At 40.5% G+C, this 13,223-nt stretch overlaps 1 protein-coding gene across 1 annotated transcript in view; it reads right to left on the reverse strand.

Annotated features, from left to right (window-relative positions):
• edc3 (enhancer of mRNA decapping 3) overlaps window positions 1-13,223 on the reverse strand; it is a 64,038-nt gene that overhangs the window by 33,484 nt on the left and 17,331 nt on the right. The gene's annotated exons all lie outside the window — the stretch shown is intronic.

Genomic DNA, 13,223 nt, shown 5'->3' on the forward strand with positions numbered 1-13,223 from the left:
TTAGACCAATGTGATTCCAATGTCTGTGCCCCCCACCCCAACAGTCAATTAGATCATGATTGATATTTTTCAACTGGTTTTGTTAAGCCTTGACCCAAGTTATCTCATTAGATACATAGTAACTTGCATTTCATAAAGGACACAAAGTGCTGGAGTAATTCAGCAGGTCAGACACATCGCTGGGAACATGGATAGGTAATGGATAAGGTCCTTCTTCAGACTGATTGCAGAGGGGAAAGAAAACTGGAGGATAGGAGTGGCAAGAAATCAGCCGGTAATCGGTGGGCACAGGAGGGGGGTGGGTTGATAGGACTCGCACTAAATCAAATTGGTCAGTTCTGATATCAGGATATGAACCTATAACATTAACTCAATTTGTTTCCTCTCCTAGATAAAACCCAATCCGAGTATCTCCAGCATTTTCTATTTATGTAACAGAACAGATTGTAAGTATTGTAGAGACACAAAGAACTGGAGCAAATCACAAAATGCTGGATTAACTAAGGTGGCACATGTGAAGAGAACAGGTGGGCAATTCAAAACAGAACCCTTCTTCAGACTGTGTATTTAATGGAGTTTAATTTTTCACAGGCTCATCCTTTCTAGCTATTTAATAAATCTTCAAACTGAGCGCAAGTTCATTATTTGCCATTTTATATGCCTATGTCTGACTGAAAGATAAAGCATTACAAACTTTGCTTGCAATCAGATGCAAAGATTTCGACACATTGAACTTTCACAAAGCTAGAAAGTTTCAACAAACGGTAAAGGCAATTAGCTCAGGTTCCATTCCATCGGGGCACTATATTGGTTGGGCATTTTAATCCATCAATTTTATAAATACAAGCCAAAAATGCATTGTTTAACATGGGCAAGGAATAATTGTGTGTTGCCCAACAGCTCATCCAACTGAGACAATCAGTCCTCAGATGCTTATAAGGATGATTTTGTAAGGTCATTTGGGCAGTGAATTACTAGCCTGCTCACGCAATGACTAAATTAATCCTGAGTCACCTGTCATAGTCATAGTGATACAGTGTGGAACCAGGTCCTTCAGCCCAACTTGCTCACACTGACCAATATGTCCCAGATACACTAGTTCTGCCTGCTCGCGTTTGGTCCATATCACTCAAAACCTGTCCTATCCTTGCACCCATCTAACCGTTTCTTAAATGTTGGGATAGTCCCTGCCTCAACTACCGCGTCCGGCAGCTTGTTCCATACCCACCCCCACCCTTTGTCCTGTTTTATTTTTTATGAACCGCAATCTATTCCATGTTACAAGGCAAAACGGCAACTTCACAGATTTAAAGCGTGCCAAAATGTCTGATTAACCCGATTAGTTTATCTATGCACAAAGTCCAACGAAGTATTTATGATTAAATTACAAGCCATTTATAAAATTAATCTTGCTCAATTTCCTCCTCCTTGAAAAAGAACTATTCGTACAGAATACACTTTAGTCTTGCAGGATAGAGGAGAACGTCGACATATATATGGACTCCGTGAGAGATATTATTTAATTACAATAATACCATTAGCCAAGTATGTTTTGCAACATACGAAGAATTTCATTTGCCAAGTCAGTCATAAATAAAAAGCAACAGACCACACAAAACACATTATAACATTGTGGTGTCATTAAAGTGAAGGGGGAGATGGGATGTAATTAAAGTGAAGGGGGAGATGTGATGTATATGTAATGTAATATGAAATGTAAATGCCAGCGCCCCTCAAGGCCAAAAGCAGAAGCTGGCAAATGTACCTGTGCATCGTGACTAAGGTCAAGTGACCTTCTGGAAGTTTCAGTCATGGCAGATTAAACTTTTCCTCCATTATATCGGACGTGCATTCATTGCGCTAGTCACAACAAGCACAACAAGGAAGACATTACAAACATGAACATCCATCACAGAGACTCCTCCACATTCCTCACTGTGATGGAAGAGGGAAAAAAAGTTCAATCTCTTCCCTTCTTTGCTCTCCCGCGGTTGGGGGCCTCGAGCCCTCCGTTGATGGGAATGCCAATCGTTCACTCATTTGATCAGATAAAATAAGCCAGAACACCTAAAACGCAAAGTGTTTCCACTGATAAATTGTGAAAGGCACAAATTATAAAAAGGCACAAGTTCACAACAGCTTTCCAGAGTGGAATTTTCTGCCTGAAATAGACCATCATATGATGTGTTTTAGGCACCGTCCTACCATTTTTGAGTGGAAAGACTTAACACAAGGGAATATTGATTTTTTTCCCCCTGTAGGTTTAACATCCAAATGAGAGTCGAAGAGTGTGAATTTGTTTACTGCTGAAGCATTAAAGGTTCCCTCACAATCACTTGTTCTGAAGAATTATCTGGCAAATCATTTGAATTGGAATACGATACAGCCACAAAATGGCAAACGTGTAGTATATGATGTGTACACACACACACAGAGACAAACAATCTCAACTTCTAATGCAGGCTGACAGCTCCAAATATTCAATATCTCTACTGCTTCATGGTCAAATCTCCAGTCATTCTTTGATTTAGGGAGAACAGGATAAAAAAGAGAAATAACGTTAAATGAAAATTATCAACCAGCCAGAGCATCTGGCCAATTTCACACGACCCATATCTGGAGATTTCAGTCTGAAGAAGGGTCTTGCCCTGGAACGTCACCCATGCCTTCTGTCCAGAGATGCTGCCTGCCCCACTGAGTTACCCCAGCATTTTGTGTTTATCTTCCATGTCTGGAGACGTTGTTTTCTTGCTTGTGTATTCAAATTATTCTACTACATCTTTAAAAAGGGATAGAAATATTGTAGGGCAACAATTTTATTATTGAAACTGAAGGTATGATAATCACTGCTCGTCCATATCTTTTGCACGCCATAGCTACACTTGAATAATAGCTTGACTTCTGCAAGTATCCAATGAGAGAATGCCAAATATGAATTAAAATGTAGGACGCCAGAAGAGTTAAATATTAATTTTCCACAACAGCGACTACGCAATTCTTCCACAGAAAGGAGTGTCATTATAACTAAACTGACAAATGGGCCCATTTTCAATTCCTTTCACAGCAAGTGCAATGCTTTATTAAAATCTGAAGGGAAAATGATAATTGCATGAAACTCGAAATGAAACCGGCTTTCCAAGTTTCCTAAAATAGCTATACAAAAACAATATCCCACATTTGGAAACATTTGGTAACTTGTAAAGGAAAAAAAGGCTGTAGCAAATTAGGTCAGTTGATGGTGATTCAAAGGATTAGAATTCAGTTAAATTACATAGCAATGTAAACAGCAACACAATCCATGCACTTAGAGCACACACTATTTTTAGCAGTCAGAGAACAATAAAGGCATGGAAAAAGTCGATGCAGCCAGAAACAATGCATATTTTGCAGGTATGCTTTGTGTTAGTAATTTTCATTATATATATTGCTCATATAGACATAAATCCAATTGGTCAAATGGTGTCTGACTCTACAGTGTTATTCTCCAATGATTAATTCTGGTAGTAGTCAATGAAAGAAACGCAACTAAATACCATAATATCCTTCCCCAAATATGAGCTACTGATATCTGTAGGCAAAGTAGCCAAAACTGCTGTGAAGAGGAAGCCAGCTTCTGAAAGAGTAGTGGAGGCCACAAAAATCTAAAGATGGAAATTTAGAAATACTTGGGGTGGGGGAAGAGAGGAAATCTCAGAGTTGTTGGGAAAAAGATAATGGTAGTAATCGTCTGACCAGATCATTGAGCCAGACTCCAGACATGGAGTGAATGAGCTCCTGCAATGCTGCATTATTGTAAGAAACATGTTCAGTAAACAATGCAAATGGACATTAAAGATCTGAAGATAGACGCAAAATGCTGGAAGAACTCAATGGGACAGGCAGCATCTCTCGATTTAAGGAATGGTTGACATTTCGGGTCGAGACCCTTCTTCAGAATGGTCTTAAGATATTTGGTCTGAAGAAGGGTCCTAACCCAAAACGTCACCTTTCCATGTTCTCCAGAGATGCTCCTTGACCCATCGAGTTACTCCAACACTTTGCGTAAACCATCATGTGCAGTTTCTTGTTTCTACAAATACACGCATGGCTTGGCCTTTTGCTATCTATACGGGTGTAACTTACAACATTCAAAGTAATTCAGGGGCCAAATCCTATATTTTGTAAACCAGTATCTGCAATTCCTTGTATCTACCTCCTACATAAGCCATTAAAAAAAAAAAATTGGCAGATCATTGTTGAGAAATCTTTTCACATGCAAACTCACAATCACTCTGCGAATGCACTAAGTTTGCTTTGGTGTTCATTTTCATCACGTGAGACCAGTGCTTCGGGAACTGACGATACTCAAGGTAACATGGTAATAAAAAGGTAGACAAAAAATGCTGTTGGAACTCAGCGGACGAGGCAGCATCTATGTAGAGAAGGAATAGGCAACGTTTCAGGTCGAGGCACTTCTTCAGTCTTCAATCAAAAAACCTTCGATTTTTCCAGCATCTGCAGTTCCTTCTTAAACATGGCAATAAATATGTCACTTCTGCTGCGAATTTCAGTGAAGGTGTTTTAACTGGTGTCAATAGGTAGCCTGGGAATTTTATTTTGAGCAGAGCAAGACCTTTCAGAAGTGAAAGAGAAGGAAACTGGTTGAAGGAAAAAAACAAAAACAAATGGTCTGAAAACATGTGAAGCCTCAAAACTAGCAGACTGTTTTGCAAAACAATTTCATGTGTTTGTGCTTATCCTCCTATGAGTATCTTATGGAAAAGGACAATTTCTGGTCAATTTAATGATACACTTGTGGTGGGCATGGATTTCCATGTCCATGCCTCATGGTCCCCAGAAATCTTGGTTCAAAGCACACAAATGATTTCTGAACACTGGCCAAACTTTTCCTTCATTACCAAGGGAGTACTGCATTGTCAAAAATGGTGCCTTTGGGCTGAAATGTTAACTTGAGATCTTGTGCATCCATCTGTGAAGGCAGACACAAATTTCTGGCATTATTCAAAACAGCAGCCTTCCAGATGACAGGCCAACATCAACATCACAAGTAAATAAATTTGATAAGGAATTCACAAGCAACTTCAATACACAGGGAACGGTGAGAACATGAAGTTTCTCACTTACAGAGTAATAAAGTGAATGATGTGGAATGATTAAAGTTGGGGAATTCCAGTGGCTGCGGGAGGAGAGAGAATGGCACATTAAGGGTCGCTATATCCATGGAGCGGGCCTCTAGAAGACCTGGATACCGTGGATCAGGGTCTGCTGGAGGCAGAGGTCAGAGGAGTGCACGTATCGGACAGGGCCTGCAACGGCACAGAGTGGCCGAGCAGTGGTGGAGCACACCAACAGCATTGCCAGGCCAGAATTGCAACACTGACCCAGTGCCAACACAAGGACAACAGGCCTTCAAGGCCGATAAGACTCTCGATTAAGAACTTTGAAGAATCCATCACAGTGCCAAAAATGTGGCAACTCCATGTACTACCTCGGTATAATCTACTTCTCTTACACTACAATCATTGCACTCGGGTGTGATTGTGCTTATGTACAGCAAGTTTTTTCTGAATTGTATGCAAGACATAATTTCACTTTCTAGGTACACGTGACAATAAAGTACCATTGAACCATTGAATAGATGAAGTGCATGTACAAGGGGATGGAATACTTTATTGTCACATGTGATTCTTTGCTTGCATACCAATGTATACAAATAGCAGCCACCTAAGGCGCTAAAAGTCACAAAGCATGCCGACTCCTCCCTTTGTTCTCCCCCCCTCCCACATACAGCAGTTCCACCACGCCAGGTCCCCATTGTCCTCCTCCCCTCCCCAATTAACCATTGTTCTCCCCCCACCCTCCCCATACAGCGGTTCCACCACGCCAGGTCCCCATTGTCCTCCCCAATTGTCCATTGTTCTCCCCCCACCCCTCTCACAGCGGTCCACCCACGCCAGGTCCTCCGTTGTTCTTCCCCACCTTTCTCACGGTGGTCCCCCCCACGCCTGGTGCAGAATGACAAGGAAGATGAAAGCCCTTGTGGGATATACGCTGGACAATTCCAAGTGGATGATCTGTTGCGCAATGGAATTCAGCCTTTAAATAATGCTATTTCTGCAATTCTACATAGGTGGCTAGTTAGACAACTTGCACTCCAAATAACAACATTGCAATTGCCACACATGCAATTCGGAATAAAACAGAATTAGCTTGCAACTTGTGTTTTGCATCAACCACAGAAGGAACACTGGGAACAAATTCAGTTCATTTTAATTGACCTAAATGTAAACCATGAGAAATTAGAAAATCAAAAGTGCATGCCTCGCTTTCATATATGTACCACAGATTTTCCCACAGATATGCCACTTTATGGTTAAAACTATCTTTTCAAATCTTTATTATGCAAACACCAAATGCACACAAGTCACGCAATCTAAAGTACACAAACAAACATTTGCAAAAAAAAACATTTCTTAAAAATGAACTCAATAGAACAGTGAGCAACATGATCTGGTACTGCACACAGTGAGAAATAAATTTGAAGATAAACAGTATAGTTTCAATTATCTTTTACTACGACTACAAATATTCTTCTAACAAAGTCTATAATTTGTCTGTGATCTGCCTTTTCACAATCAACAGTGGCGTGATAAATACAAAGAATTGCATGAAACCCATTGCTACATCACTTTACTATTAGTTTATTGACTTTTGTCACACAAGTATTATAAAGTGGAACTTTGGACTTCGTTTAGCACGCTGTGTGACTTTGAGGTCAGCAACAGTAATTCACTTGCAACCATAGACCCTGATTGAAAAACTGCCTGCAACTGCAGATTTTCACAAACTGCAAGATGATCAAAGAAGATAGACAGTAAATGCCAGGAGTAACTCAGAGAAACGTGCAGCATCTCTGGACAGAAGGAATGGGTGACGTTTCGGGCTGAGACCCATCTTCAGACAGAGTCAGGGGAGGGAGATAGAGATAAGGAAGTGTTAGGCGTGAAAATGATACAAAGGGGAAGAGGTTCAAGGAAAATGTAGAATAGATCATTGTTAGCTAAGAGACTACTAGGTGGTAACTAGCAGTCAGATAGGTGTCTATCTTCAGTGTAAACCAACATCTGCAGTTCCTTCTTACACAGATGAACAAAGAAACCTGCCTATTTACCATATGCAAATTGCATACCAAAAACCCGGAACATTCATGAGTGCAACACTGAAATTCAGATTGATGGACAAATGAGGAAAATGTCAGTAAATAAAAAGAATGTCAGTCAATAAACAATAATTATCAACAGCTGCTCATTAATCAGTTGACTTTGCAGAAACATGCCCAGCATTTATAAGCGTAGAACTTTGCATATAAACCAATACCAACAGTGAACAGCATGAGAATGTGAATTTAGAAATCACACAAATGTCACACTTGCTCTGACATTTTACACGATCATGGATGATCTGATTGTGACCACAATTATGCATTCCAGTCTATCCACAAATCCACATTGGACTACAGCCTGACTTGTCACCCTTTGACTTCACTGTTAAAATTATCTCATGGCGAGATATCTCCCCTCACCCTCTTAAAAACAATGAAAATACTGAAATCGCTGTATGGAAAATCATGCCAAATATTTACTTTTTAAAAAAAACACATAAATCCCAAACTGTTGAGCATTACCAGAACTTCCTGCTTTCATTATTCAGACTACCACATCTGCAAAACTCTTTATTAAAGTTCTAGAATATATTAATATTCTACTCAATTCTACTCATCAATTACCTCTATCATTCACTTGTATTTGCCATACCGCCACATCCAAGTTTTGAATTCACACTTATAAAGTTGAACTATTTACCAGTGCAACAGTTACCCTGTTTATAACAAACAACCTTGAATGCTTCATGATCAACCTCTCCTGTTGCATACTTCCCATCCCTTCCTTGGTGCCTTGATTTAGATTTCATCTCCGAATGTCTGCAAAGGCATTCTGCTGCAGATAGCGTAGTTATCTCAGTTCCTGCAACTTGGATGTCATTCTGATCTGCATCACTGCGCTTGTGGAATTTACACACCTAACTTTCATTATGGAGATTCAACCTTGGTGCTATATTTTCTTCCCATATCTCAGGCCAATAGGAAACCGTAGATTATCCTTTGTACATAACTGATGAGGGAATAAGATGTGAGGGGGGGGTGTATGCTTGATTGGGAATGTGAGAGAGAAAACAATTACAGGGAAATAAATTGGGGAATGGAAAATATATTATTTATGTTTCACAACCTCACAAATCCTCATGGTCTTGGCCAAAACCCATTTCTCACCAAATATTTAGTTACCCATCTTACCATTAATTTGTGTGACTGAAGCTCTGTAGCAAACAGAGTGCTTGTTTTACCTTGAGGGCAAGGTATAAATAAGTCCAAACTATGCTTGTAAAAAGAACAGTTATAAGTTTTATCCTCATTTTATCCTCCCAATCTGTCAATTATAGGATGATTCTGTGTCAAGAGCATAATTATAGAATTTATACATTACCACTGGTGAATTTTGTTCTCTATACTTTATGAATCGTTGTTCAACTTCAGACACCAACTTAATTTATTAGCAGCATTCTATTGCATCCAAGTGGTCACTGGTCCAAATTGAATAATTATCCTGTCACACAACTCCACTTTTGGATTCCTTATTTTATAAATACACAGTATGCTTGCGTTGCTGAGTGGTGCACTTGCATTGCTGAGTGGAGTCACAGATTTTGCTTTGCAAACATGAACTCATACCCATTTTATAATGAAGGTGTTTAAAAAAAAATAAATCAGATCTGCAAGCAAGGGCCATCAGTATCAGTGGCTGCGGTAGAAGGCATGCGTGATAAGATTACATTGTGATGATGGATTGAACATAACCTTATCAAGTTTCCCTCCACTGCACGAAATGAGCAGATATTAAAGCAAGGTCCACGACAAAAAAAACATCTGTTCTATTAGCAGAGGTGACCTCAATCTCATTTTGGTGAGAAAAGACAGTGCACGCACGTCAACTTTTATCAGTTATGTACAAAAGATAACATTTTAACAACTGCTTCTATGAATAAGAGTGAAATATTAGAAATGACTCATAACTGGAACACAGCCTCCAAACCCAGGCTGCAGAAATATTAAAATCTTCTCTGTGCTGACTAGAGCGGGCTTACATGAAGTGTTTGAACAATTAAAAGTCCTACTCAATTGTTATTTGCACTACCACATGGCTTAATCATGCCTGTTAATTTTATGGGGGGGGGGGGTGTGGGGAGACAGAATCAAAGTTGTACAGCGTGGAAACATTGCCCTCAGCCCAACTCATCCATGCCTACCAAGATGGGCTATCTAAGCAAGTCCAATTTCCTTGTGTTTGGCCCATATGCCTCCAAACCATTCCTGTTCTGTTATCCCCCTTCACACTCGGGGATAATTTACTGAAGCCAATTAACCTACAAACACTGCACGCCATTGGGTTGTGGGAGGAATCCAATACACCTGGACAAAACCCACTTCGCCAGGCAGCTTGTTCCATAAACCCCACCCCCTCTGTGAGATAAAGTTGCCCGTCAAGTTCCTCTTAAATCCTTCCCCTCTCTCCTTAAAATTGTTAAACAGCATATAGGATGCCTCACAATTAGTTTTGGCCCAGAATGTAGCAGAGATCGTGCTAGAATTGAAACAGCATCAATTTGAACACCAACTTCAGTTATTGTCACAACAAGGTAGACTTGACTGTTTTGGAAAGGATATAGAGGGACTTTTAGAAGACCAGAAAGAGAAAAGATCAGATAATCTGTAGAAACAAGAAACTGTAGATGTTGGTTAATAAAGGGACACAAAATGCTGGAGGAACTCAGTGGGTCAGGCAGCATCACTGGAGAACAGACTGATGACGTTGCGAGTCAGGACCCTTTGTCAGATTGACTGTAGTGGGGGTGGGTGGGGGGAGAGGGGGTGGAGGAAGGAAGAAAGCTGGGATAGAGGAGAGGCAGAATTAAGTGTGGCAGGTAATCTGTAGAGCTTGCTTTGGAACACGGTGACCAAGGGGAATCCAAAAATATGAGGGATTATAGATAGAATAAATAGGGAGCACCCATTCTAAACATAGGAATGCAAATCCCCAGGTGTTAGATTTAAGGAAATTGGCAGAAGGATTAGAATGGAAATAGAGTATTTTTCTTCACCTGAGTGTTATCGATTGTCACTCTGAAACGATGGAAGAGCCAGAAACTCTCAGCACTTTGTTGGAACTTAAAACTAACACAGTGGTGCAGCTGGTAGAGCCACTGCCTCCCAGTGCCAGAGACCTGGGTTCAATCCTGATCTCCAGTGCCACCTGTAAAGAGTTTGCAAATTCTCCCTGTCACTACATGGGTTTATTCCGGGTGCTCCAGTTTCTTCCATATTCCAAAGATGTACAGGTTTGCAGGTTAATTGCTTTCTGGAAAATTACCCTAATGTGGAGGATAGGAAACTGGAATCACATAGAAATAGCGTACGGGTGATCATTGGCCAGCACGGACTCAGTGGGCCGAAGGGCCAGTTTATACGCTGCATCTTCAAAGTAAATTATTGTAAAAGTGCTCTCACGAGTACACAAAACATCACAACATAGAAAATAGGTGCAGGAGGAGGCCATTTGCCCCTTCGAGCCTGCACCACCATTCATTGTGATCATGGCTGATCATCCACAATCAGTAACCTGTGCCTGCCTTCTCCCCATATCCCTTGATTCTGCTAGCCCCTAGAGCTCTATCTAACTCTTAAATTCATCCAGTGAATTGGCCTCTACTGCCTTCTGTGGCAGAGAATTCCACGAATTCTCAACTCTCTGGGTGAAAAGGTTTTTTCTCATCTCAGTTTTAAATGGCCTCCGCTTTATTCTTAGACTGCGGTCCCTGGTTCTGGACTTCCCCCCATCAAAGTGAATATTTTTCCTGCTCCTGAAGGACGTGACCTGCATGGATTAAGTGTTGGAATGTGACGAGGCCTGGCACGTCTTTCTAACACAAAAGCTCTTCAAATGTCCTTACTCAATGTCATATGGTTCTCTATTATGTGATTCTAAGTACAAATCCACAGCCAAGTCCAAAATAATTTCACACACAACATAATATGAAGACAGGATATAAACACCTATCAATTAAGCTCAGTTTTCCTCTAATGAGATTCCAATGATTATTCTAGCAAACCTCTGCAAACCAAAGGAAATACAAAACGGAATTCAGTAAAATAATATTTGAACAGCATTTCCACCTCTCTGGGAACTTTGCTGCCAATAAATCCACTACCAGATATCCTGTGAAATGTACACCTAACTGTATTAAAGAAGCTTGCATCCACAGGAATATCCTGTCACCATTCCACTCCATAAATTTACACTTTCCTATTTGAAAGGGAAGTTGTCCAATTTGTTACACTGCAATTACAGCATCAAGCCAGTGATGTCGCTAAAACGTCTTCATTGGATGGGGAATAGAGTGCAATTGTAGTCTGTGTAAAATGCTAACAATATTCCACGTGTGCACAAGGGAATTTGGAAATTGGAGCCGCTCACGCTTTTAATGTGGGAGCTGAATTACATGCCCATGCTCTTGTTATCTTCCAAAGTTACTTTCCAAAAACAATATAAGCCTTCAAAAATGGTGTGAAAGATTACAATTCTAAATATATAATTTGATAAGCTCAGACAAAAGCACGATGACACAACAAAAGGTCATTGGATAATTCATACAATTTTCACACGGTTCATGCAAACCAAGTAAATTTCTATTTTAAATAGATTTTGATTTACATTCACTATAAAATTCTCTGTGGGCACTTATTGTGCCGAGATATATCCCATCAGAATCATTTCTATAGCGCATGGAAGTTCAACAGAATTCCACGGACATGTCAAATCATCTCCGATGCCAAAAAAAGTACATATGCCGATGATCGCCTCCTCAATAAGGGACATGGTTAAGTTGCTGGTGATGTCGATGAACTTGAAGCTGTCACCATCTCTATGGCACCTCCGTTGATAAGTACATTGCTGTGTTCACACAAAGTAATGTAGGAATGTGGTAATCATTTTGCATGCACTCAGTTTCCACCATCAGCATTAAAGGAAATGGAGAGATAATGTTTTAGGAAATGGCTGAATGGAAAATATTGTGGCAGAACTCCAGTGCTCTTTAGAGTAGCATGGGATATTTTACATCGACCCAAGATCACAGAAGGTGCCTTAGCTTATCTCTCATATGAAAACTACAGCCCTCCCTAGTAAACATGGGTAGGGGGGCTCATGTAGCTGGGGCATCTTGGTTAGCATGGGCAAGTTGGGCCAACGCCGGGCATGTTTCCATGCTGTATAATGCCCGTCCCACTTAGGAAACCTGAACTGAAACCTCTGGAGACTTTGCGCCCCACCCAAGGTTTCCGTGCGGTTCCCAGAGGTTTTTGTCAGTCTCCCTACCTGCTTCCACTAGCTGCAACCTCCGGCAACCGCCTGCAACCTCCGGGAACCGCACGGAAACCTTGGGTGGGGCGCAAATTCTCCAGAGGTTTCCTTTCAGTTTTCCTAAGTGGGACAGGGGCATAACTCTGACTCCATGAACTCTCAAGGACAATTAAAAATGAGAATTAAATAATGGTTTTGCCAGTGATGCCTACACCCTGGTAAATAGAAGTTAAGTCCAAGGTACACAAAATTGCTGGAGGAACTCAGCGGGTGCAGCAGCATCTATGGAGCGAAGGAAATAGGCGACGTTTCGGGCCGAAACCCTTCTTCAGACTGAAGAAGTTAAGTCCATCTACATCAATAAAGGTTTACATTCTGAAGGATTGACATTAAATTAGAACCATTCCAGACATTTCTGAAAATTATTCAGTTGAGTTTTTCTAGTATCAGCACTAACCATTTGCTCATTTATCTCAGTGCAGCTATGTGTAAACTGGTTGTCGTATTTGCCCAAGCAAGTGTTTACATTTCAGCATTAATTAGCTGAGAAGCAATCTGCACAGGACCTGAAGATAGGAAAGATGCAGTGCAAATACAAAGCCTTTTGTTTGCCTCTACAAGTTACTAGAAAGTTTACTGTTGGTTTTGAGTCACTAAATACAAAGTTAATGGATATTGCTAAATTGAGCAGAATGAGAGAAGACAAATAGGAACGGAGCTTAAATGTTAGAAATATTTTGGGAGCAAATA

This window comes from Amblyraja radiata, chromosome X (genome assembly GCF_010909765.2).
Source record: "Amblyraja radiata isolate CabotCenter1 chromosome X, sAmbRad1.1.pri, whole genome shotgun sequence".
NCBI classification, from domain to species: Eukaryota; Metazoa; Chordata; class Chondrichthyes; order Rajiformes; family Rajidae; genus Amblyraja; species Amblyraja radiata.